The 22,891-nt window shown below is 44.6% G+C and overlaps 1 long non-coding RNA gene across 1 annotated transcript; it reads left to right on the forward strand.

The window, feature by feature from the left end:
• The first annotated feature begins 6,342 nt into the window (after positions 1 to 6,342).
• LOC140721672 (uncharacterized) lies at positions 6,343 to 22,525 on the forward strand. The gene is made up of 3 exons (XR_012097431.1): positions 6,343 to 6,467; positions 12,781 to 12,948; positions 21,934 to 22,525. It is a non-coding gene; the product is annotated as an uncharacterized lncRNA (long non-coding RNA).
• Positions 22,526 to 22,891: the final 366 nt, after the last annotated feature.

The following is a 22,891-nucleotide window of genomic DNA, read 5'->3' on the forward strand; positions in this document are numbered from 1 at the left end:
TATCTGACTGTTGTCTGATTTTTTTCATGTGTGTTGTTCCTCTTCCGCCTTGAATCCAAGGTAGTGTTAATCTAAATGTGTCACTCCTGATGAAGGGTTTCAGCCCGAAACGTCGTCACTACCTCCTCCCATAGATGCTGTCTGGCCTGCTGAGTTCTGCCAGCATTTTGTGTTTTTATTTATTTCCAGCATCTGCAGATTCACCCGTATCTGAGTGTGAATAGACTTTTCTAAAGTTCTTATTTATCTTTGTAAATTCTACTGATTGAAATGGGACCAAGATACTTTTATTAAAAAATGTCAATGTCGGTATTGATGAAAGTGTTTATTGCCTTTGTTGTATTTGTTAACTATTGAGCTCTGTTTGGCAGAATTTTTAAGTCTTGAACTACATTCTGTCAAAGGCTTTCCCTATTTCGCACTACTTTCTATTGTCTTTGCTTGTTGGTATTCCAGATATTTGGGTATCAAGAGTCTCGATAAAGGGTCTTGGCCCGAAATGTCGATTCCCATCCATAGATGTTGCCTGACATGCTGAGCTCCTCCAACACTTTGTGTGTAGTTCTCTAGATTTCCAGCATCTGCGGGTCTTCTTGTTTCACAGATAGTTATATGTTTCTTGAAAGAACAAGCTGGTAGTGGGGTTGTGTGGCTGTGTTGGTAAAATATTAAATAAAATCATTAGAATGAGGTGGCATAGTGTTGGCAGGTGTAGAATCTGTGGGTAGAATAAAGGAACTGCAAATGTAAAAAAAAAAGTCCCTAATGGGAATTGTATAGAGACCTCCGAACAGTAGTAAGTATGTGGTCCACAAATTACAATGGGAGATAGAAAATGCGTGCCAAAAGGGCAATGATACAATAGTCATGGGGGACTGTCATGCAGGTGATTAGGAAAATTAGGATGGTGTTGGTTTCAAGAGGAGGAATTCCTAGAATGCCCACAGGATGCTTTTTAGAGCAACTCGTGGTTGAGCCTACTTGGGGATCAGCTATTCTGGATTGGGTGTTGTAATGATCTGGAAATTCTCAGGGCACTTAAGTTCAAAGAACACTTAGGGGCAAGTGATCTTAATGTGATCAAATTTACCCTGACATAAGAGAAGGAGAAGTTAAAGTCAGATGTATTCAGAGAATTAGAGAGGCTTGAGAGAAAAAATGGTCAACATTGATTTGAGAAGAATGCAGGCAAGGATGAAAACAGAGCAGCAATGGCTGGAATTTCTGGAAGTAATTCGGAAGGCACAGGATATACACAGTGGCATGCTGAAGTTTGGGCATCCCTGGTCAAAATTTCTGTTACTGTGAATAGTTAAGTGAGTAAAAGATGACCTGATTTCCAAAAGGCATAAAGTTAAAGATGACACATCTCTTTAATGGTTTAAGCAAGATTGCTTTTCTTATTTCCATCTTTTACAGTTTCAAAGTAACAAAAAAGGAAAAGGGCCAGAAGCAAATGTTTGGGCACCCTGTATGGTCAGTACTTAGTAACACCCACTTTAGCGAGTTTTATAGCGTGTAAGTGCTTTCTGTAGCCAGCTAAGTGTCTTTCAATTCGTTTGTGTGAATTTCTGGGTTCAGTTATTAGCAGCAAAACACTGACAGCAGAAATTACAGATCAAAATATTATAAGAGTCACAGAGCCCAGCAGTACCAAAACAGGCCCTTCGGCCCTTCTAGTCAATGCTGACCTGTTTTTTGTTGTTACTGCCTGGTTCCAACTATCTGCCCCAGAGCCTACATACACCTCCCATCCATGTCCTCACTCAAATTTCTCTTTCGTGTCTAAATCGAACCCACATCCAACACTTCTACTGGCAGCTCATTCCACTCTGACCAAACTGTGAGTGAAGAATTCCCCTTCAGGTTCCCCGAAAATAATACACTTTCACCCTGAACTGATGTCCAATGTCAGGGTGAGAGGGCAGACAGTAAGGGCAGGGGGTGGTCAAGTGCGGAGAGGGAAACAGAGCGGAGAATTTATACTTAATATCTTCCAGAAAAACTAATTGTTTGAACTTACTGGCTATAACCCTACTATCCATGTCCTGTACGTTCTCAACCTAATTTTTGATCTAGATGACAAGTAGCAATGTTCAAAGTTCAAATTACATTTTATTATCAGCGTACACATTTGTCACCACATACGACCCTGAGATTTTTTTTCCTACAGGAACACTTGGCAAATCTATAGAATAGTAACAGGATGACACAATGAAAGATCAAGTAGAGCATAGAATTCAACAAACTGTGCAAATGCAAATATAATTAAATATCAATGAATAATGAAAGCAATGGGTGTAACCCTGGAGAACCTCACTAGGCTGGGCCTTGAGTCCAATAAACAGCCTCCCACCATCACTCTCTGCTTCCTACCATCAAGCCAACTGTGCATCCAGTTAGCCAGCTCTCCCTGGATCCCATGTGATCTAACTTTCCACAGCAACTTCCCATGCTGAACCTTAGCAGAGGCCTCATTGATGCCCGTATCGACCTCGATCCTGGGACAGACGTGTCACAGATCAGAGGGCACAGATTTAAGCAGAGGATGAAGAGGTTTAGAGGGATCTGAGGAAGAGATTTTTCACTCAGAGGGTAGCTGAAATCTGGAACACACTGTCCGAGGTGGTGATGGAGGCAGGTCCCTTCACAACATTTACAAAGTGGATGAGAATTGAAACTGCTGAGATACAGTCGGGTATGAACCAAGTGCTGATAAATGGGACCAGTGTAGACAGTGAGTGGATGGTCAGAACGGGTATGGCCGGCCAAAAGCCTGTTTCCGTACTGTGTGACCCTCTACTCTGGACACACTAAATTAACGATGGTGGCACCACAAGGCATTGATTTCAAAATCCCACACCCCTGTCCAACCAGAAATAAACCAGACTGCACCCCTTTGTCGCCACTGCAAGTATCTGTTTCTCTCAAGGTAACATAGATTGGTCACTTCTGCTGAACAACTGGCAATTGATGAAGTTCCTGTGTCTTCTTCCATTAATATTGCTCCCTTACAGCAAAACTAACCCTCTCACTGTGACAGAATCAGTGACGAAATCTGCCCCAAAACACTGTGCTTTCATCCCTGCACATTGTAACTTGAACCATCTCACTGAGGGTCTGATGGAGACACAATGCCTGCCCCTGCTTCTGACATTTCAAATACCCTCAGAATGGTTTACTGATTCAGTCTGAAGGTGATGGTACATTCAGCTCATCATCAGACCTGACAAACCATGTCTTCCCACAGCTGGTTCCACCTGTTGGTGTGTCCTCTTTCCTCCACCTCCGGGGAAGCTGCATCTCCACACAAACTCCTCACTTGAGTCGACAGTCTGTACCCGTGACACAGGAAATCACATCACTGTCACTATTCCAGCTGCCACCATCCAGGAAGTGGTACCACAACATAAAAGGCCGGACCGACAGGCTCTGGGACAGCTTCTTCACCAGGACATCAGACTGATGAACACATGCTGATTTGAGTGTACTCTATATTACATTGTCGGTTTTATTTATTATAAACTATTATAAATTACTATGATTGCACGTTGCACATTTCGATGGAGACATAACGTAAAGATTTTTACTCTTCATGGATGTAAGAAATAAAGTCAATTCAATTCAATTCCTGATTCTGTGTCTGACCTATTCGCCTCTGGGTATCCTCCGTCAACAAGCCTGTGAGATTACACACAAAAAACAATCAAAACGATCTATGAGACAGCTCCTGTACCCCTCCACCCCTGAACATCTTTAAACTCTCTCCTCAGCCCCTTCCCTATTACCTTTCCCATTCAGACTCCCGATGTGCCAGCAGATCTCACAGGAGGCTGTACAAACCCGTGGACCTCTCTGATGTACAATTCAGTGACCTCGTTCCCTATCTGCACTCGCAGCCCATGACGGCTGTCCTAGATTCTGGGGCTCTGTAACACACAATTTTGTAACACGTAATCTTGTTAGCAGCAAGATTAGACAGTCATTAAAATGATTGTTGTTTCCTGAAAGGACACGCGAGCTAAGCTGTTTGATCCAATTCACCAGATCCCCCCTTGTTTACAGCTTCATTCGTCTCGGGACCCGGACCCACACTCCACTCATAATCTCTACCCACACACAGACAGAGCCGTCCCTTCACACCAAACCCCTCGGAGAACCACAAGGAATTGATCCCACAGCCGGGGCTCGGTCGCAAAGTCAAAACCGGGGCTGAGGAGAGCCTGGAGCCTCCAGTCGAGACAAAACCGCGATGCCCACTCAGTCAACAACTGGACACAGGACTTTACGTCACACAGCACCGGATTCAGTGCTGAAACCCAAATTTAATTTTGTTGTTCCACATCGTACGAAACAAAAGGTGTTTTAAAATTGAAGCGCTCCCCCTGACGTGACGTCACACAGGAGCCCCCACGCGCCTGACGTCACCCACGGTCTCCACATATCTGCACCTGCTGTCACGAGCACGGTGACTGTTCGGGGAGGGGGGCGTTGGCTCGAGCTTTTTCGGTTTAACGGCTGAGCAATTGAGCACGAGCCAACGCCCCCCTCCCCGAACAGTCAACAGAGGAATTGAATTGATTGCAAAGCTGCGCTATTCCCATTGGTGCGAAGTGATGTCAATCACTGGTTACACCCAGTAGTGAAGGCGGACCAGCCGAGCGGGCGTTGAGCCATCTCCGGCTGCAGCTCGAACTGCACGTTAAAGCGGAACAAATTTCAAATAAAATGTCCCGCTTTTTGATTTATATCTATTTCCATCCGAGGAAAGTTGGGGGCGTTTCTGAAGCGTCTCCGGCAGCCGGAGTCTGAGGAGTAGTAGGAGACCACACGATCCATCGCTTGATGCCGCTTCCCCGTGGAGGGATCACGACATAAAAAGTGAGGAGAGGGGGTATTTTATTGAAAGGATGAAAATGCTGTGGGAGGGGGCGGACAGGATGTATGTCCCGGTGGGGACAGGAGGGGCTGATCTGTGGAAATGTCTGAACCCACGGTGGTGGCGACCAGAGGGATTCACCACATTGGGGGGCAAACACCGGCAGACTGTTGCCCTGCAAGCGGGGCCAGTGGTCCGGGCAAAGTGACAATTATTTGGGATTTGTTGAGACTGTACCTGGAATATGGTGTAAAATCCCGCTCCCCATACTAACACGGGTTATACAGACCAAAGAACAAACTGCCGGAGGAACTCAGTGGGTCGGGCAGCATCTGTGGAGGGAAATGGACCGTCAACATTTCGGGCCGAGACCCTCCCTCTGGACTGAGAGTGGACGGGAAATAGTCAGAGAAAAGAGGTGAGGGGTGGGGATGGGGCAAGAACTGGGGAGTGAGAGGTGGATCCAGCTGAGGGGGGAAGTGGGGTTGGAAATAGTGACGGGGGTGGGAGTTGAGTGTTTGGCGAAACACGGGGCTACAGAAGATGGAAATTAATTCCATATAGGATTAGCAAAGTTTTTAGAGAATATTTGTTATAGAGAGTGCAATGAAGGTTCACCAGACTGATCCCTGGAGTGGTGGGTCATCATATGAAAAAAGATCAAATGTGATAAACCTTTCATTTAGAGAATCGAGGACTGAGTGGTGAACACATTGAAATGTACAACATAATTACCGGTTGAAGCAGGGATCCCAGTCTCTGCAAAAGTGGGTGGACTGTCCGGGACTGAGCTGAGGGGAAATGTCTCCACTCCGCGGGTTGTTACTGTCTGTAAATCCCCACCACAGAGGGCGGTGAAGACTTGGTGACTGTCCTCACATAAAACAGAGGCTGGCAGATGTGTGGAGACCGAAGGGATCGAGGAAATGAGGATTAGCAGGAACATGTGGCTGAGATGGTAGAGCAGCGGCCATCTTGTTGATGGTCAGAGGGGCTGAGTGTCCCACCTGTTTCTCACTTGATGTTTCAGTGTTCCTGTCCAATGAGGCCAGAGGAATGTGAATAGCAATTAGTGTTTATAAACATAGACTGATTTAAATGAAACCAGCACATTCCCTGTGTGGGTCTGAATTGTGTGTCTGCCCGGGATGGAAATCGAAACTCTAACTCTGAGAACTCTGTGACCTGGCGGTGGAGGGAAAGGGATCGGGGAAGATATGGAGGGGAAAAGCTAAATACGTATCCGGTGTTCATATGAAAATAGGATAGGGAAATAATGAAATGATGTGGGAAATGTGGCGGTGGATTGGGCAGCGTGTGCGGAGAGGAGCAGAGTCTCCAGGTCACGTGACCATGTTTCACCGCGGATCCGCAGCACCAGTGAGTTTGTTTCTGAGGCCCCGCCCTCTGCCTGATGACGCTAATACAGATCGCGCATGCTCAGGCCAGGATGGGGCCCCGTTGTTTTTTCGTCCTTTGTGGAAGCGGTTCGGCGGAGGGATCGGGATCGGGAGGGGTCCTCCACCCCTAGGGCGGGGAGCCAGGAATGGATTATTCTCTGCGGGGCAACAGCAACAATTTCTCTTCGGTGGGTATTGAATCCGGTCCCGAGCGGAGAGGTCTGACGGTGGGTAGTGAGTTAACTTTCTCGATCTCAAACAAGAGAAAATCTGTGTTTCTCTGTACCTGTACCATCCCGTACTTGTGCACTTGGCAATAAATTCAACAGCACCTGAGAAATCTCAGTGAGATTTGATCAGTGATGATCATCTCGGCAGCTCGGTAGGTCGAATGTATCAGACAGTACACTGTTAAATGCAAACCCCTGAACAGTGTTGATGTTCATCGCTCCCTGAAAGAGACTGCACAGATTGATCGGGTGGTTAAGAAGGAAAATGGCGTGGTTGTCTTTATTAGTTGAAGCTTTGAGTTCAAAAGTCGGGAAGTTGTGTTGCAGCTTTATAAAACTAGTTAGACCACATCTGGAGTGTTTCATACAGTTCTGGGAAGGATGTCGGGGTTTTGAAGAGGGCGCAGAAGAGGTTTACCAGGATATTGCCTGGATTAGAGGACATGAGCTATAACGAGAGGTTGGACAAGATGTATTGTTTTCTCTGGAGCCGTGCCGGCTGGGGTGAGACTGGATAGACGTTTATAAGATTACTAGAGGATTAGAAGCAGTTTCTCAGAAAGGCAGCGTCCATTATTAAGGACCTCCAGCACCCAGGGCATGCCCTTTTCTCAATGTTATTATCAGATAAGGAGGTACAGAAGCCTGAAGGCACACACTCAGTGTTTCAGGAAGTTTCTTCTGCTCTGCCATTCAATTGCTAAATGGACATTGAACATCTAAACACTACCTCACTTTTAAAATGTATAGTATTTCTGTTTTTTGCACGATTTAAAATCTATTCATAGAAACATAGAAAACCTACAGCACAATATAGGCCCTTTGGCCCACAAAGTTTTCCCGACCTGTCCCGACCTTAGACATTACTAGGGTTACTCATAGCCCTCTATTTTTCTAAGCTAGTTTTTCTCTCTTTTTTTTCTCTAATGTCTCCAGGTTCCTATCTTAAAAGACTCTTAGTCTCTTAAAAGACCCTATCGTATCCACCTCCACCACCATTGCCGGCAGCACATTCCACGCACTCACCACTCTCTGAGTAAAAAAACTTGCCCGTGACATCTCCTCTGTACCTACTCCCCAGCACCTTAAACCTGTGTCCTCGTGTGGCAAACATTTCAGCCCTGAGAAAAAGCCTCTGACTATTGTCACGTACCCCATGACCGGGTTGCCGAACCAGCAGAAATGGAAAACACATTGGAGTCTGGTATTACTGTAAGTAATAGTGTTTATTAGTAAACTAAGCAATACAGCACTCTGAAAATGCACATATATGAAACAGGTTAGCAATGATATATACAGATGTGTGGAAATAGGAAGCAAACTCAAGCTCTTTCAAAGACTAGGGGTAAATGGATAGTCTTATGATGGTGAAGAGTTCAGTTTAGGCTATGGTAGTTGCTTGTGTAACGTTGGAGAGCGAGAGGTGATGCCGTTGCTGTCGAACTGTATGCTGTCTTCCTGTTATGGTCACGGATTATGACCATATCACATATGACCATTCTTCAGTGGTGGACCTGTCACCCAGGCAAGGGTGGCACACAAACAGTTCCCCACCGGTCGCACTTTCACACACTGTGAGTCACTGATGGATTTCCCGATTCTATCCTCCAAACCCCCCCCCCCCCCACCTTCACGTGGGTGCACAATGCTCTTTCAGTGTCTTGTAGTGTGTCCATCTGCGTCTTAGCAGACCTGCTTTTTATCTCCCCTTTCAGGGCACTGGCCATCCATCAACCCAGTCCGCCTTGCTGTCTCTGCAAGAATCTTAGCAAGCAGGCAAAAGTGTCCTTGGATAAAAGGTAAACACTCTCTGTCTCTCTCGCTCTCTCTCTCTCACATTAGCAGCATAGTTCACAGTGGGGTCAACTCTGGACCCCATCTCAAGCTCAGTTTGCTCATCACACTATCCACATGATCAATACCATTCACTATCTATGCACCTCTGTCAGGTCACCTCTCATCCTCTGTCACTCCAAGGAGAAAAGGCTGAGTTCACTCAACCTATTCCCATGCTCCCCAATCCAGGCAACATCCTTGTAAGTTTCCTCTGCACCCTTTCTAAGGTTTTCACATCATTCCTGTAGTGAGGCGACTAGAACTGAGCACAGTGGGGTATGACAAGGGTCCTATATAGCTGCAACTTTACCTCTCAGCTCCTAAACTCAATCCCACGATTGATGAAGGTCAATGCACCGTATGCCACCTTAACTACAGTGTCAACCTGCGTAGCCGCTTTGAGTGTCCTATGGATTCAGACCCCAAGATCTCTCTGATTTTCCACACTGCCAAGTCTTACCTTTAATGCTATATTCTGCCATCATGTTTGACTTAACAAAATGAATTACTTCACACTTATCTGGGTTGAACTCCATTTGCCACTTCTTAGCCCAATTTTGCATCTTATCTATATCCCCACCTCTGACAGCCCTCAACATTATCCACAACACCCCCAACATTTGTGCCATCAGCAGATTTACTAACCCATCCCTCCACTACCTCATCCAGGTCATTTATAAAAATCACGATGAGCAAGTGTCCCAGATATACGTATACTGTAACTGATTTAGTTATTTATTTTTATTACTTTATTTTGTGTTTTTTTTTGTTCTGTATTATGCATTGTATTGAAATGCTGCTGCAAAGTTAACACATTTCATGCCGGTGATAATAAACCTGACTCTGATTCCGAGAGGCACATTCAGAGAGTTCAGAGGTAATCTACTGTAAACAGAGTACAATTTCTCCATAAATGATTGACAATGATTTATTCCATGAACGTCTCTCACTGAATCACCTACTACAAATCCTAATCAGTGATTAAGACAGTGCCAAATTGTCACATCAATGTAATGTACCTTGAGAATTGTAGTAACACCAGATTTGGCACTATGCAATATGCTCACCACATCACTAGCAAATGCTACAAGGTTCTGTTTCAGGTATCAATCATCAAACCCATGGTTATTGAGACAGTTCAATAGATGATTAGCAATAGTTGCAGCTTTCTGATCAGGCAATTCAATTAGATCTAAAAACATAAAATGGGGATCACCTGCCTTATCACTTTCACATTTCAAATAATCTATTAGGGTGGACAATGCTTGTTGATTCATCCATGAAAACAGAAAATTTGCCATTTATCTGCTTGATATATGTTGACGTCAGAAGTTTACATACACCATAGCCAAATACATTTAAACTCAGATTTTCACAATTCCTGACATTTAATCCTAGAAAACATTCCCTGTCTTAGGTCAGTTGGGATCACTACTTTATTTTAAGAATGTGCAATGTCAGAATAATAGAAGAGCGTGTAAAAGAGGTTTACCAGAATATTGTCTCGATTAGAGGGTGGACGTATAAGGAGAGGTTGGACAAACTTGTTTTTTTTTCTCCAGAGTGGCGCAGGCTGGGGTGAGACTGGATGGACATTTATAAGATTAGGAGAGGAATAGATAGAGTAGACAGACGTTATGTTTTTTTCCTGGGGGGTTGAAATGTCTGATACAGTTAATGTGAGAGGAGATGTGAGGGACTAGTTTGTTTCTTTCCACAGAGTGGTGGGTAGCTGGAGTGCTCTGTCAGCAGTGATGGTAGACTCTACCGGTCACGTAACCCCATTTTCGATTTAACAATCATGCATGCTGTAAGTCTCCGGATGGTTGGTGTTTTCCTTTCCACTCAGTGCTGAAGTGAATTGTCTACGGGATGGGGAAAGTGTCCTCGCCACATGGGTCGGTGAGCCAGGGGTCAGGATCACTGTCTGTGGGCCGATGATATCACTTTCCCATTGGTGAGTATTGACGCCGATCCCGAGCGGGGAAATCTGGTGCTGGCTGTGAGCCCCAAACTGAGGGCCAATTACGCATTTAGTATCCAGTTACCTGGGCTCACAAAAAATGTGTAGACTTCTGTTCATCTGCATTGAATGTTCCAAGCCAGGAGGCCAGGCTGTCTATTACTGCAGAATTGAAGCCCGCCAGCAGGTCATGTGAGGTTGTTTACTGTAGATCTCTCCTGCCCCCCGCTTTGAGACGCAAGATCACGTGGTGCGTCTCAGTCCCTGGATGGGTGGTGATGCTTCCTCCATGTTGTGTTGGGATATCTGATGTTGGCCACTGAGTCCCATTAACTTCCCCCAAATGGCCTCGCTTCCTGAGGCTCCTCGCTTTTGTCCTTGAGCTTTATGGCTGTTGAGTCTTCTCCCGGATTGGGGTGGGCAAGAAAGGAGAATGTCCCAGGTTGTGGGGATCTTTGATTTCACTGCCTGCTTTACCGAGAGACTGGGAAGCCTAGGGGGGAGAATGGTTTCTGTGATGTGCTGATCTTTATCCAAAGGTCTCTGCAGTTCCTCGCAGTCACAGGCAGAGTAGTTACCATACAAAGCGTGAAGTGTCCGGATGGGAAACTTTCTATGGTGTGTTGATAAAAATGTGGTGAGGTTCAAAGTATATATGGCAAAGTTCTTGTTGTTTGTTCTAGCTTTGTCATTTTAGAATCTTTTATACAGTAGTATGTACTATTAATTCAGTATCTATGTATTACTGGAAGATCATTACTGATTGTCCTTGATCTCTTCTCCCACCTGGTTCCATCTGCTTATTCCCTGCCTATCTTGTTCAACCTCTGTCCAGTCTCCTCAACCCCGCTTCAGTGATGTACATCAACCATCTGGGTCAACTTCAGTCCACCTTGTATCCCACCACCTCAATGTTATATCTCAGGTATCATTCTGCTAACCTTTGTCTTCAATGGGAAATGTTTTTTGCACCTTTGGCCTCGCTGAGTTATTTCCAGAATCGGTTTTTGTTAGCTGGAATGCTGGAGGGTCATCAGGTCCCAGTTCTGTTGTGCATTGGTGTGGAGGTGCTAGTGTATGAACAGTGACTGGCTGACACACTACAACATTTTACTGTCAGCAAAGAGTACTGAGAGAGTTGGTGCTTGGGCTATAATCCTGTGATCTACATTCCAGGCATATGGAACTGTCAGTGTCTTGACTTTGACTTTGGTTCTAAGATGGGCTGGATGGTTGTCCATCTGCAATAAAGCAGAAATCTCGAGCAGCTGAACATTGGTTATGGGGAAATCCCGGATTGCACTACCCAGTCTGAGATGTGCTGACGATGTGTGAGACTCTCAGGGTGGGTAAGTGGCAGGTTCAGCTGTGTGAGTCTGTGAGGTTGGATATCACAGTTTTAGATCGAAGTAAAATGCCCTTGGGGATCAAGCTGTCAGGCAGTGGGAATCAAACAGAAACTCAAGATACTGGGCATCTGTACTAAAAACTGAAAATGTTTGAAGCCATTCTGATGAAACGTTATTAAACTGAATTGCAAAAATTGTTCCTCTCCCCACAGCTGTCCTTACCTGCTGAGTGTTTCTGATAATTCCAGTTTCTTTTATTACATTCACCCTGGAATGGTTTATATTTCTTGAAATGGACCTCTTTGAACCTGGAAATGGAAATGGCTCATTTTGTGATAGCAGAAGAGTGAAGAAAGTACAACTTTCCTTGTAAATTATCCTGGTACCAATTTGTCTCTTATTCCTGGAAATGTGTTCAGTACACTTGTCACTAACAAGGTTCACAAGAATAATCTCAGGAATGATCGGCTTTATGTATGAGGAGCATTTGATGGTTCTGGACCTGTACTCAATGGAGTTCAGAGGGACGGTGGAGGCGGTGGAAGGATGTATGATTAAGTAAACCTACCGAATGCTGAAAAGCCTGGATACAGTGAACATGGAGAGGCTGTTTCCATTAGACGGAGAGGCTGGGATCTGAGAGCTCGGTCCCGGAATAAAGATGCTTCCCTTTAAAACTGAGAGTGAAAAAAATATTTGGCCAAAGGATGTCTGATCTGTGGAATTTGTTGCCGCAGAGGTTGGTTGAGGCTACCATTTGGGTATGTTTATGAGAGAGATTAATATATTCACGATTGCTAAGTCACTTCAGGGTCACAGTGGGAAGGCAGGAATATGGTGTTGGAATAAAAATCAGCCATGGTTGAGTGGTGGGGCAGACCAGATGGATTGAATCACCTAATTCAGTTCCTGTGTCTTATGTCTTACCATGACTGTATGATGGCTCCTTCTTCCCCCATATTATTTTGTGACATGTGAGGGACAATAAAAGATTGTTTACTGAGATCACTATATTTGCCTTCAACGTTTACATTTCAGTGAGTTTTGTTCTTAGTAACATTAAGCAGAAATGGTTGGTTCTCCTTTTTACTGTTAATGTGCTTGATTATCTTTCATGTTAAAGTTGGACCTGCAGTGAGAGATTTATTGGAATGAAAACCCCAACTGGAAGCAAACCACGACTGAAGACGAGGGACCAGCAACAAGTGAACCAGCCCGAGGATTGAGAGCATCAACTGAAGAGGACCCATCTGACTCGGAGATTCCTGTGATTCAGTCAGGAGAAAGTTTGGTGAGTCTCATTTACTGAAACACTGGTCCTTTAGACATTACATACCTGTACAAAGGAAGGTAGGGAATAGATGGAGTGAGACTGAATGTGCCCAGAGGAACCAGTTATGCCTCTGTCAGATCCAGTTACAATCACTCCAGGTCTGGTAATGTGCTTCCAGCAGCCAAGCCCTTTAAAACCACTCCCATTCTGTGGAAGTTGAATCTGGATAAAGTCATTCAGAGACCGTATATGTACAAACTCTTTATTCCAAGCACCTGGGGCTTACTCAGTTAGTCGCACAAGCAGGAACAGTCATAGACTGTTACCGCCCAATCCACTAGCAGACTGACAATTCCCCTTACACCACAGATATATCTGTCCAGATACCCACCCCCACCCCCGCCACATAAGACAGGCTGAAGCCAAAGCTATTTACTACATGACAGCCCCGAAAGACAAATCACAAAATAGTCATAATGACTTACACACACAGAACAGCCTGAAGCTGTCCTATCTCTACGCATGAGTGCCCAAGGAGATAACCATCTTGAAGCCCTAGCTAGCTTCCCTCAAGAAGAAATATGGCTCAGCATGGCTTAGCACATCTGTTGATCATCAGCAGTTTCTTTCAGAAAAACAGGCTGCTATTGTTTGACAAAGTGTTAATCCTTTTACATACTTTATCATTCCCTCCTTTTGATCATTACATGATCAACAAGGCAGTAATTATTTACAGATAAAGCAACTGAGTACAGCATTGACTTATCAGTGGGTAAAAACAGCGTACAACAGTAGTTATAACAATGATCTGTACACCTATTAGGCCATAATGCAATATCATTCCCCACATATTAACAAACCGGCCTTCAAAGACCACCATTTCGAACCTTCGGTGAACCTGTGTAAATCCTGCTCTGCTTTCTTGATGCTGTCAATCTCCTTGGCAGTGTGCTTGGAGAGGGATGTAATGTTAGTAGACTCATCAGGGATATAGGTGCAGCATTCTGTGTCAGTAATAGCACAGGTTCCCCCTTTCTCAGCTGGGATAAAATCTAAAGCCATACAATTCTGTACGACTGTTTGCCGGATTGCAATCATTTCAGTGGATATTTCTGTTACTTGGGATTGTGTTTCTGTCAGGGCCCCTGCAGTATTGTGGCCAGCTCCTCAAGTGCTGTAGCCAAATTGATTATCTCTCATGAATTCCTGGCTACTCAATAGGAGAGAAAAGTGATCGTCCAAAATCGCTCAGTCTCAGTTATTCCTCTCCACTGCTGGGCACCTGCAAGTATGGCCAGGATGCATGTTTCCCAGTATAGGAAGTTCCGTTTGGTGGGGGCCTGAGAGGCCATCTCTCATTCTTCTGAATTCCAGTGAACACAGGCCCAGAACCATCAAATGCTCTTTGTATGTTAAGATACAGAACAGTACAATTTCTGTACCATCCCTCAAAACACTGACAGTCACAGTGAACTCTGACTGGACCACAGCAGTCTCTCTTCCCTGGGTGTTGTTTGAGAAAGCCCAGGCTGAGAGTTCCTCACTCTGGTTGAGCGGGATTACTGACATTGGAATCATAGTTTTACCATGCTGCGGAATTTCAGCACAAACCCAGCAGGACCCTAGTTCTACCTGTTTGGCATCGGTGTGACAGAGAGACAGAAAGGTGTTAGCATGGGGGCCCCTGGATGCTGGGGTGAGCCCTCTCAAAGACCTAAACGTGAACACCACTGTTATGTACCCGTAATGGTTTAAATGAACCAGCAGCAATAGGCCACACCTGGAGTATGGTTTTGTTGTTAAAACCATTATCTTTATTTGTATCTACTTATATTATAAGAACCTAAGCAAAATAGTCAAAAGATAACAGTTTTATGAGTATGTATCTGTGTAACTCCCAAACCATTGAGCCAGGGAATACCAAGCTTAAAGTCTTGAGATGGTAAAGTATAAAAGTTCAGTTCATCCATAGAATAAACAATGAGAGAGATATTTGTAATCCAAGGTGAATGTCAAGAGATGCAATTACGTCAAATTCTACAAATTCCACGGTGGTAAAACAGGATAGCAGTCGCCGTAGGTCTGATCCGTTGTCATTCCAAATCTACGTATGAATTATCACCAAAAGTAGCTTAACACAGGGGTACCATCTTCAAAGGGAACTACCACCCAGTCAAGGGTTAATACACAGGTAGATTCCACAAGGTACTCCCAATCCAGATCCAACACACAAAGTATTACCGACGGTGATTTCCACAGAGTATTCCTTCTCACAAGTGGTTACCACATAACACACACAAATCCAGCTAAGGGTTAACAAAAGTGGTAGCCATGGGATCCTCCAACAAAATCCACATATGGATGATATGAATTATCACCAACAGCGGTTTGTCACAGGCTTACCGTCTTCAAGTGAATTACCCCACCCAGGCAAGGGTTAGCACAAGTGGTCTTCACAGGATACTCCCAAACCAAAAGATCCACTCCAGTGAATTAAACGAAGTGACAATCACACATTCAGTATCCGCTGGATCAATAATCAACCCACCCTTGTGGGTATAGGAGAGTCTTTTTTCTTCTTTCTTTCTTTCTCTCCATCTGACTGAGTGTCTGGGACTGTCCTTGCTTAAATAAAACAAACTGCAAGCTATGTAAACACAAGCTGTGAGCAAGTGTAAACATGCTGCATAGTCAAATAGTCCAGCCCCATCTCTCTCTTAGTAAGAATCAAACAGGAGCCCAGAAAGCTGGAGGCTGACGTCACTCAGGCACTCTCTCTTAAAATGACAGTCCACGGCAAGAAACCTAGGGGTTCATCACTCCACTATCAACCAATACATTTTCATTTAGTCTGAGAGAGTCCTTCTACTCAGTTCCTTCAGTCGTACGTTTGTAGTCTGTTCGATGTATCCACCGAGATTGCCCCTTCAGTCTCAGAGCCGTGGGAGTGGTCAGTAACACCTGATATGGTCCTCTCCACTGAGGTCCGAGTTTCCCTCAATCCCAGTTCTTGGTCAGGACAAAATTCCCAGGTTCTAGGGTGGGATAGTCACTCCTCTCTGCGGGGTGGTTCTCTTCCTTGTAAGCCTGTTGTACCTGTGAATGTCATGTTTGGAAAATTTTGTTTATTTGGCATATGTAATTCCCCACCTCTTCCCCTAGGGTATGCATATCCAATTTTGTTGGTAGACTTTCTGGGAGCAATGGTACACAAAGTTTTGGTCCCCAGGGTGTCCTCATGGCAGTCCAGAAATCATTTCATCTGGTGATAACCCTGTTTTCCCCTGTGGGGTAACCCTCATGTAGAATAGGGCTAATGGTAGGACCTTCAACCAAGTGAGTCCAGTAACCTCTGTTAGTTTCGCCAGTTTACTCTTCAGACTGCCATTGACTCTTTCCACTATGCCAGCGGCCTGTGGGTGGTGTACACAGTGGAACTGTTGCTTGATAGCTAGGCTGTTACATACCCCTTAGTTTACTTTCACCACAAAGTGTCGGCCATTGTCAGAGCTCAGCATCTCTGGCAGGCTGTAACTGGGAATTATTTCTCATAATATACCTTCACAACAGTCATAACAGTCTTATTGGTAGTTGGAATAGCTTCAACCCATCTACAAAGCACATCTATAATAACTAAGAAGTTTGTATGGCAATGTACTCCAGGCAATTCAAAAAAATCAGCTTGTAGATATGAAAAAGGTCCAACTGTCTAGGGAGTCGTACCTGGTGTACAGGGTGAAATCCAGAACTTTGGCCAGTAATGCACCGCCCTCTCTTCCTTTAACCTCTCCAATCACCGTGACTGGGAACTACTGTCACACACGGGGTGCATAATATTGTCTTTCCTCAGTTGAGCTCCCTGTCAGTTGTTCGCTAGTCCCAGGGTGATATCCTTGTCTGTACATAAAATCTCGAATTCCAGTGCACAGTGTAAGACTCTCCCTGCTAGATTACACCCCACCTGGTGGTGACTGTAAATGAAACTTCACACTGGTTCTCCTGGAGTTCCACCTGCACTGGCTGGGTACGTGAATCCCTTTTCCGATACTATTTCCTGATCGAGAGTGTTTGTGATTGCCCCCATATCAATCAGAAACAGAATTGTAATACCAGCAACTTGCAATGTTACATTGGGCTCCTTCTGAGGGGTGGTACTCACGGTAAGAAGCTTCCTTGCTTGTCAATTTCTAAACGGGTTGTTGTCCCCACCTGCCCCTTGCTAGGTTTTTGATCCCATTTCTGATCCCCAGATATAGCCGGCTCACGTCCTTCTTCTTGCTGAACATATTCACCTTTAATATTAGTTCCCTTCGGGGTTGATCAGGATTTGAAAGCCGGGTTCCAATGATATGTCAAAGCTCACTGAATTCAATTTTGGTCATTGTCAGGACAATACATATTATTTGTTTCAATCATGTTGGCTATCTTAGTTGGTAAGCATTGGAGCAGTAAGGCTTTAAACTGGGGGGAAGGATTCCCATTATTAAAGGTCTCCTGCGAAGGTGTCATAGCAGGCCACAGATCACTCCCAATAGTCTGGTCTCAGCTCCCCAGGCTTAGGTTTGCATTCAAATACTTTAGTGATGTTTACAGGATGCTGGAGAGTCCTTTCCAAGGCTTGAATAATCTGGTCTGTCTGTTCATCCTCATTATGGTTTCCTGCCAGCAACTCCTGATAGGTTTGGTATCTCAATTCAGCCTTCCATTTCCACTCCTCATCAGCTGAGAGAATCATGCAGCAGAGACTGAATAAATCTTACGGGGTGGCATTAAACATTTGTATAGTACTGTGGACACACTGAGCAAACTGTGCTGGTTTCTCTTTTCTATCTGGGACCTGATTCATGATCATTATCATTTCTTGAGGCTTCCAGGGTGCATACACAGGAATCACTGAGGACTGTCCCTCCTCCTGCTCATGGATTGGGCAGCATTTGGTTGGGCAATTGTCTTTCTGGAGCCATTAACTCTGGGGTTTTATTGGATTCTTCCCTCCCTGTCTCGGAATAGTCCTTGGTGTTCCCTTTCTGGATCTCAGGTTATAGGGAACTCCACTTCCCTGCCGCCAGTCTTTTACCCGAGCGGTCTCCGTGTCTGAGGTGGGTAGGGGGGGTACGGTGGGTGCCCACTCCTCATCACGGTCACTGTCCTCAAACAGGGTTGGTATGCCAGACCTGTTCGGGTTCACTTGTTTCCCTATCAGTTCGAACTTCAGACTGACGTTCCTGCCCTTCTCTCCTATCTAGGCCGGCCTTGGTTTGATTACGTTGTTTTTCCTGCTCTCGTTTGTGGCTCCCATCCAGCCATTCACGTTCTGCTGTTAGGGTCTCCCAACCTTTGGTGTTCCTCCTGCAGTACATACCTCTATCCCTTTGTCACATGCATTATTCCACCAACTTGCTAATCATATATTCTACTTTACTTCTGCCTTTTTCTTCAAATCCCTTTTCAACAATTTCCAATTCTTTCCACATTTCTTTTTCCATATCAAATTTACTGCTTGTTCTCATGAGGTATATATCCCAGATTCCGTGCCCCCCCACCCCCAAGTGACCACATTTTGTTCCCCAATTTCTCATTCAGCGCTGCACTGAACATTCAGAAATCTTTTTCCTTGTCTCACACATATTGTGTTCAGCTGCTCTTGTCCCACTCATATCACTCGACTGCAATTGACCCATGTTCTCCAAGTAATATACCCTGCTGGCACCTCTTGCCCACTTAATAAATTTACCCAGCACATCATCCTCCTGCCCACTTAGTAAAAATTTGCCTACCTTATACAAGTCTCCCAACAGATTCTTTCCCGATCTCATCAAGGTATGCGAACAGCCTTGGGTGAGGGACCGTACCTCCAAAGGAACTAACAGAGAATGACAAAAGGTAAAATACCTATTGGATGCCCGGTCGGTCTCCACGGTCCCGAGAATGGTCCAGCCGCTTATGCAGCCCGTCTGCTTGGCACTCCCTATTTTGGGATCCTAAATGTTAAAGTTGAATCTGAATAAAAAACGAGAGACCAGCTATCGTCACCACAGTTTATTGTGCATTCTCCTGTAGGAGTCTGAGACCCAGTTGTCAAAGGGAAGGCACGTAAGCACTGCCACCATCTGACAAGTGGACTGACTCAGTCAGGTTACAGTCGTGTATTTATAGTAAGCCACATACATTACAATTTGCAAGATGGTATTTGAACTGGTACGCCCACCAAGTATGTTGGTGCAAAACATTATTACGTAGATAAGAGCGTTCTCTAAATTAAGGTTTTAATTACAGATGGATGTACTGTCCAATCATCAGTTATTCCCTTTGCAAGGCCCTGACTTAATTACAGACAGATGTTCATTCCTGTCCTTATCGTCAAGCCCTCCTCCCTTTACTCAAACGAGGGTACAATATCTATAATGTTATGAGCTAACGAGTGTACATCGTATAATGTGATCTGCTCTCAGCGTGTCTCCCTGCAAGCCACAGACAACTGGTAATGAGCCTGTCTTAGCTAACCGCTGAACACAGAGTTTACTTCAGTTCAAAGATTCCTATTCATGTAACCATATAACAATTACAGCACGGAAACAGGCCATCTTGGCCCTTCTAGTCCGTGCCAAACATTTACTCTCACCTAGTCCCACTGGCCCGCACTCAGCCCATAACCCTTCATTCCTTTCCATGAAATTCAAAGTAAAGGTGGAAAAAGAGAGATCTGGACCACGGGTTGAGATTTCAAATTGGAGAAAGGTCAGTTTTGATGGTATCAGAAAGGATCTCACAAGTGTGGTTTGGGACAGGCTGTTTTCTGGCCAAGGAGTACTTGGTAAATGGGAGGCCTTCAGAAGTGAAATTTTGAGGGTGTGGAGTTTGTATGTGCCTGCCAAAATAAAAGTTGAAAGGTAACTGGTGCAGGGAACCTTGGTTCTCAGGAGATATTGAGGCCCCGGAAATTTTGTTCCTCTAAATGCCTCAGACTGTTGGGTGCTACCAAGACTCATTAATGACTACAATATCATGATTCTACGCACTGAGCTCATCTGACTTTTTTTTTGTTGTCTTCTGTTGGTTTCCAAAAGCTTCCCAATAGTTTTTGCTCTTTTGTTTGCCCTCTCTTTGGCTTTTATGTTGTCTTTGGCTTCTCTTTTCATCCACGGTTGTGTCCTCCTGCCTTTCAAATGCTTCCACTTCTTTGGGATGTATCTATCACTCAGCTCCTGAATTGCTCCCAGAAATTCCAGCCATTGCTGCTCCGTTGTCACTCCTACCTTTCCCCTTCCAGAGAGGTTTGTCCAGCTTCTCTGTCAGAGAAACATGGAGAAGTTCAGTAGAGAAACAGGGTATGGACTAACGGTTTGATGGTGATTGTATCGTTGCCTTCAAACTTTTGCTCCGTTACATTTCTTACCTTTACACTATGTACCTCCCTTTTTTAATTTCAGTTTGTTAATTTATTTGTCTTTCTTATCTGCCTGCAAAGATGTCTATTCCACAATGACTACAAAGATTCCTAAATCTGGGAAAAAAGAAGCTTTCACGTCTCTGTCTGCTGAGATTCTCTCTATTCTGAAACAGAATCAACAGGACATTATAATCAATATCAAGACTGAATTTAGGGCTTCTATCAGTCAGCTGGAGTCAAAATTGGATCAAATTAATGCCAGAGTGGATGACCAAGCCGAACAATTATCTCGCATCGAACTAACTTCCGAAGATTTAAAATGCCGCTTTCAGCAGCTGGAAACTCTGTGCTCCAATTTAACAGAGCAAAACAGCAAACTTACTTCCAAAATGGCAGATCTCGAAAATCAGAGCTGACTCAATAATTTACGAATTCTTGGTTTGCCAGAGGCCACTGAAACGGGCTCTCCCATTGAATTTTTCTCTTCTTTCCTATGTGAGATCTTTGAGAAAGAAATTCTTCCAACTCCACCTGAGTTAGAAAGAGCCCATAGAATATTTATTCCTCGAACTGTTTTGGGTTCTAGAGCACATCCAATTATCTTGTGTTTTCATCGATATCAGATGAAAAATCTTCTGATCATGGAGGCACGCCGGAGAGGTACCTTGACTTACCGAGGCAATACCATTCGTATTGTTGCAGAAACAGAGTATTTGGCCCATCTAGTCAATGCCAAAAAAACCATTTAAGCAGTCTAATGCAACTACTTGCACCGGGACCATCACCCTCCATACCCCTACCATCCAGGCTCCCATCCAAACTTCTTTTAAATCATGAAACTGAGCTCATATTCACCACTTGTGCTGGCATCTCATTGCACACTCTCACAACCATTTCAGTAAAGAGCTTTTCCACATGTTCCCATTAAATTTTCACCTTCCCCACTTACCCACGACCTCTGGTTGTCATCCCACCCAACCTCAGTGGAAATAGCTCCTTACATTTACCCTTTCTATACCCTCATAATTTTGTATCCTGCTAACAAATCCTCAAAGCAATGTATAATCTCCTTGTTTTTGTTTGGAGATTGTTTTTGGTGTATAAAATGATGAGGAACATTCATGGTATGGATAGCCAAAGTTTTTTTTTCCCCAAGGGTGAAATGGCTGACATGAGGGGGCATAGTTTTAAGGTGCTTGGAAATAGATACCGAGGGGATGTCAGGGGTAAGTTTATTTACACACAGATTTTAGGGTGCGTGGAATGCACTGCTGGCTATTTGTGTGAGAGTGTTTCAGTTACTGTGGGGTCAGGAACCCATGCAGCTCAGTGGGAACAGGGAATAATACCAATGGAGATTGTCAAACTGAGCCAGGTCACAAATTGGAGTTGGCAGAAATGCCCCATTCTTATAGAAACATGAAGAGCTTCAGAGAATTTGATGGTCATTCCAGATACCAGCAGGATGCCCAGTTAGAAGATAATTTCTCACTCCAACATGGCTTGAACTTCACTGTAACAGTGTTCTGCTAGATTACACCTTGACAACTCAAGGGTTCTCATCTGAAATGCTGTCCTGCACCCACTGATGGATTTTGTAAATCTTTTTACAGGTTAAACATGACAACAAATTTGTCTACGGAAATCTCGAACACAACATGCCAGTTTTGCTGTCTCTGTCCAGATATTTAAGAAATGGAGCAAGGGATTCAAACGAACATCCTTCCCGCTCAGACTGTAGGGAGGGATACACTCGATCATCTGACCAACAGGCACGTCCATTATTTTACACAGGAGGATCCTATTCATCTCCTCAGACAGTGGGAATAGATTCACTTGGTCATCTCAACTGAAGGTACATCAGCAAGTTCACACTGGGACAAGGCCATTCACCTGTTCTGTGGGTGAGAAGGGATTCAGTCGGTCTTCCCAACTGTGGACACACCAGTCAGTTCACAGTGGGAAGAGGCTGGACATCTGCTGAATTTGTGGGGAAGGGATTCAATCGGTCATTTGACCTAATGGCTCACCAGCGAGTTCACTCTGCGCGCATCTTTAAGGTCTGGAGTGCAAAATCTTCCACAAAGCGAATGGTTGTATCCTGGAAAGGAAAAGACCCTCTGCGACGTGCCTCCACAATCAGACTGTGTTTTACCTGGTATTGATGGAAGCACAAGATTACTGGTCGCGGGCGGGAGCCCAGAATTCCGGGGGAACGTAAACCCTGTGTGCCCGTTCGAGCTCAGGCGGGTACGGAAGCAAATCTTTCCCGAATATCTCACAGAGAAACTCGGCGAAAAACTTCACTGTTGATCCCTGTTTGGTGGCCTCTGGCAATCCAAGAATTCTAAGATTGCAGCGTCTGCTGCGAGTTTCAAGATCCACCATTTTGGAACGGAGTTTGTTACATTTTTCCTCTAAGCTGGAACAGAGAGTCTCCAAGTATCGAACACGACTTTCTAAATCTTCAGAAACCGAATCGATGCGAGATAGGTGTTCAGCATGTTTGTCCACTTTATCGTTGATCCGATCCAGTTTGTCTTCCAACTGTTTGAAAGTGGTTTTAAATTC

The sequence above is a fragment of the Hemitrygon akajei genome, unplaced genomic scaffold (assembly GCF_048418815.1).
Source record: "Hemitrygon akajei unplaced genomic scaffold, sHemAka1.3 Scf000059, whole genome shotgun sequence".
NCBI classification, from domain to species: Eukaryota; Metazoa; Chordata; class Chondrichthyes; order Myliobatiformes; family Dasyatidae; genus Hemitrygon; species Hemitrygon akajei.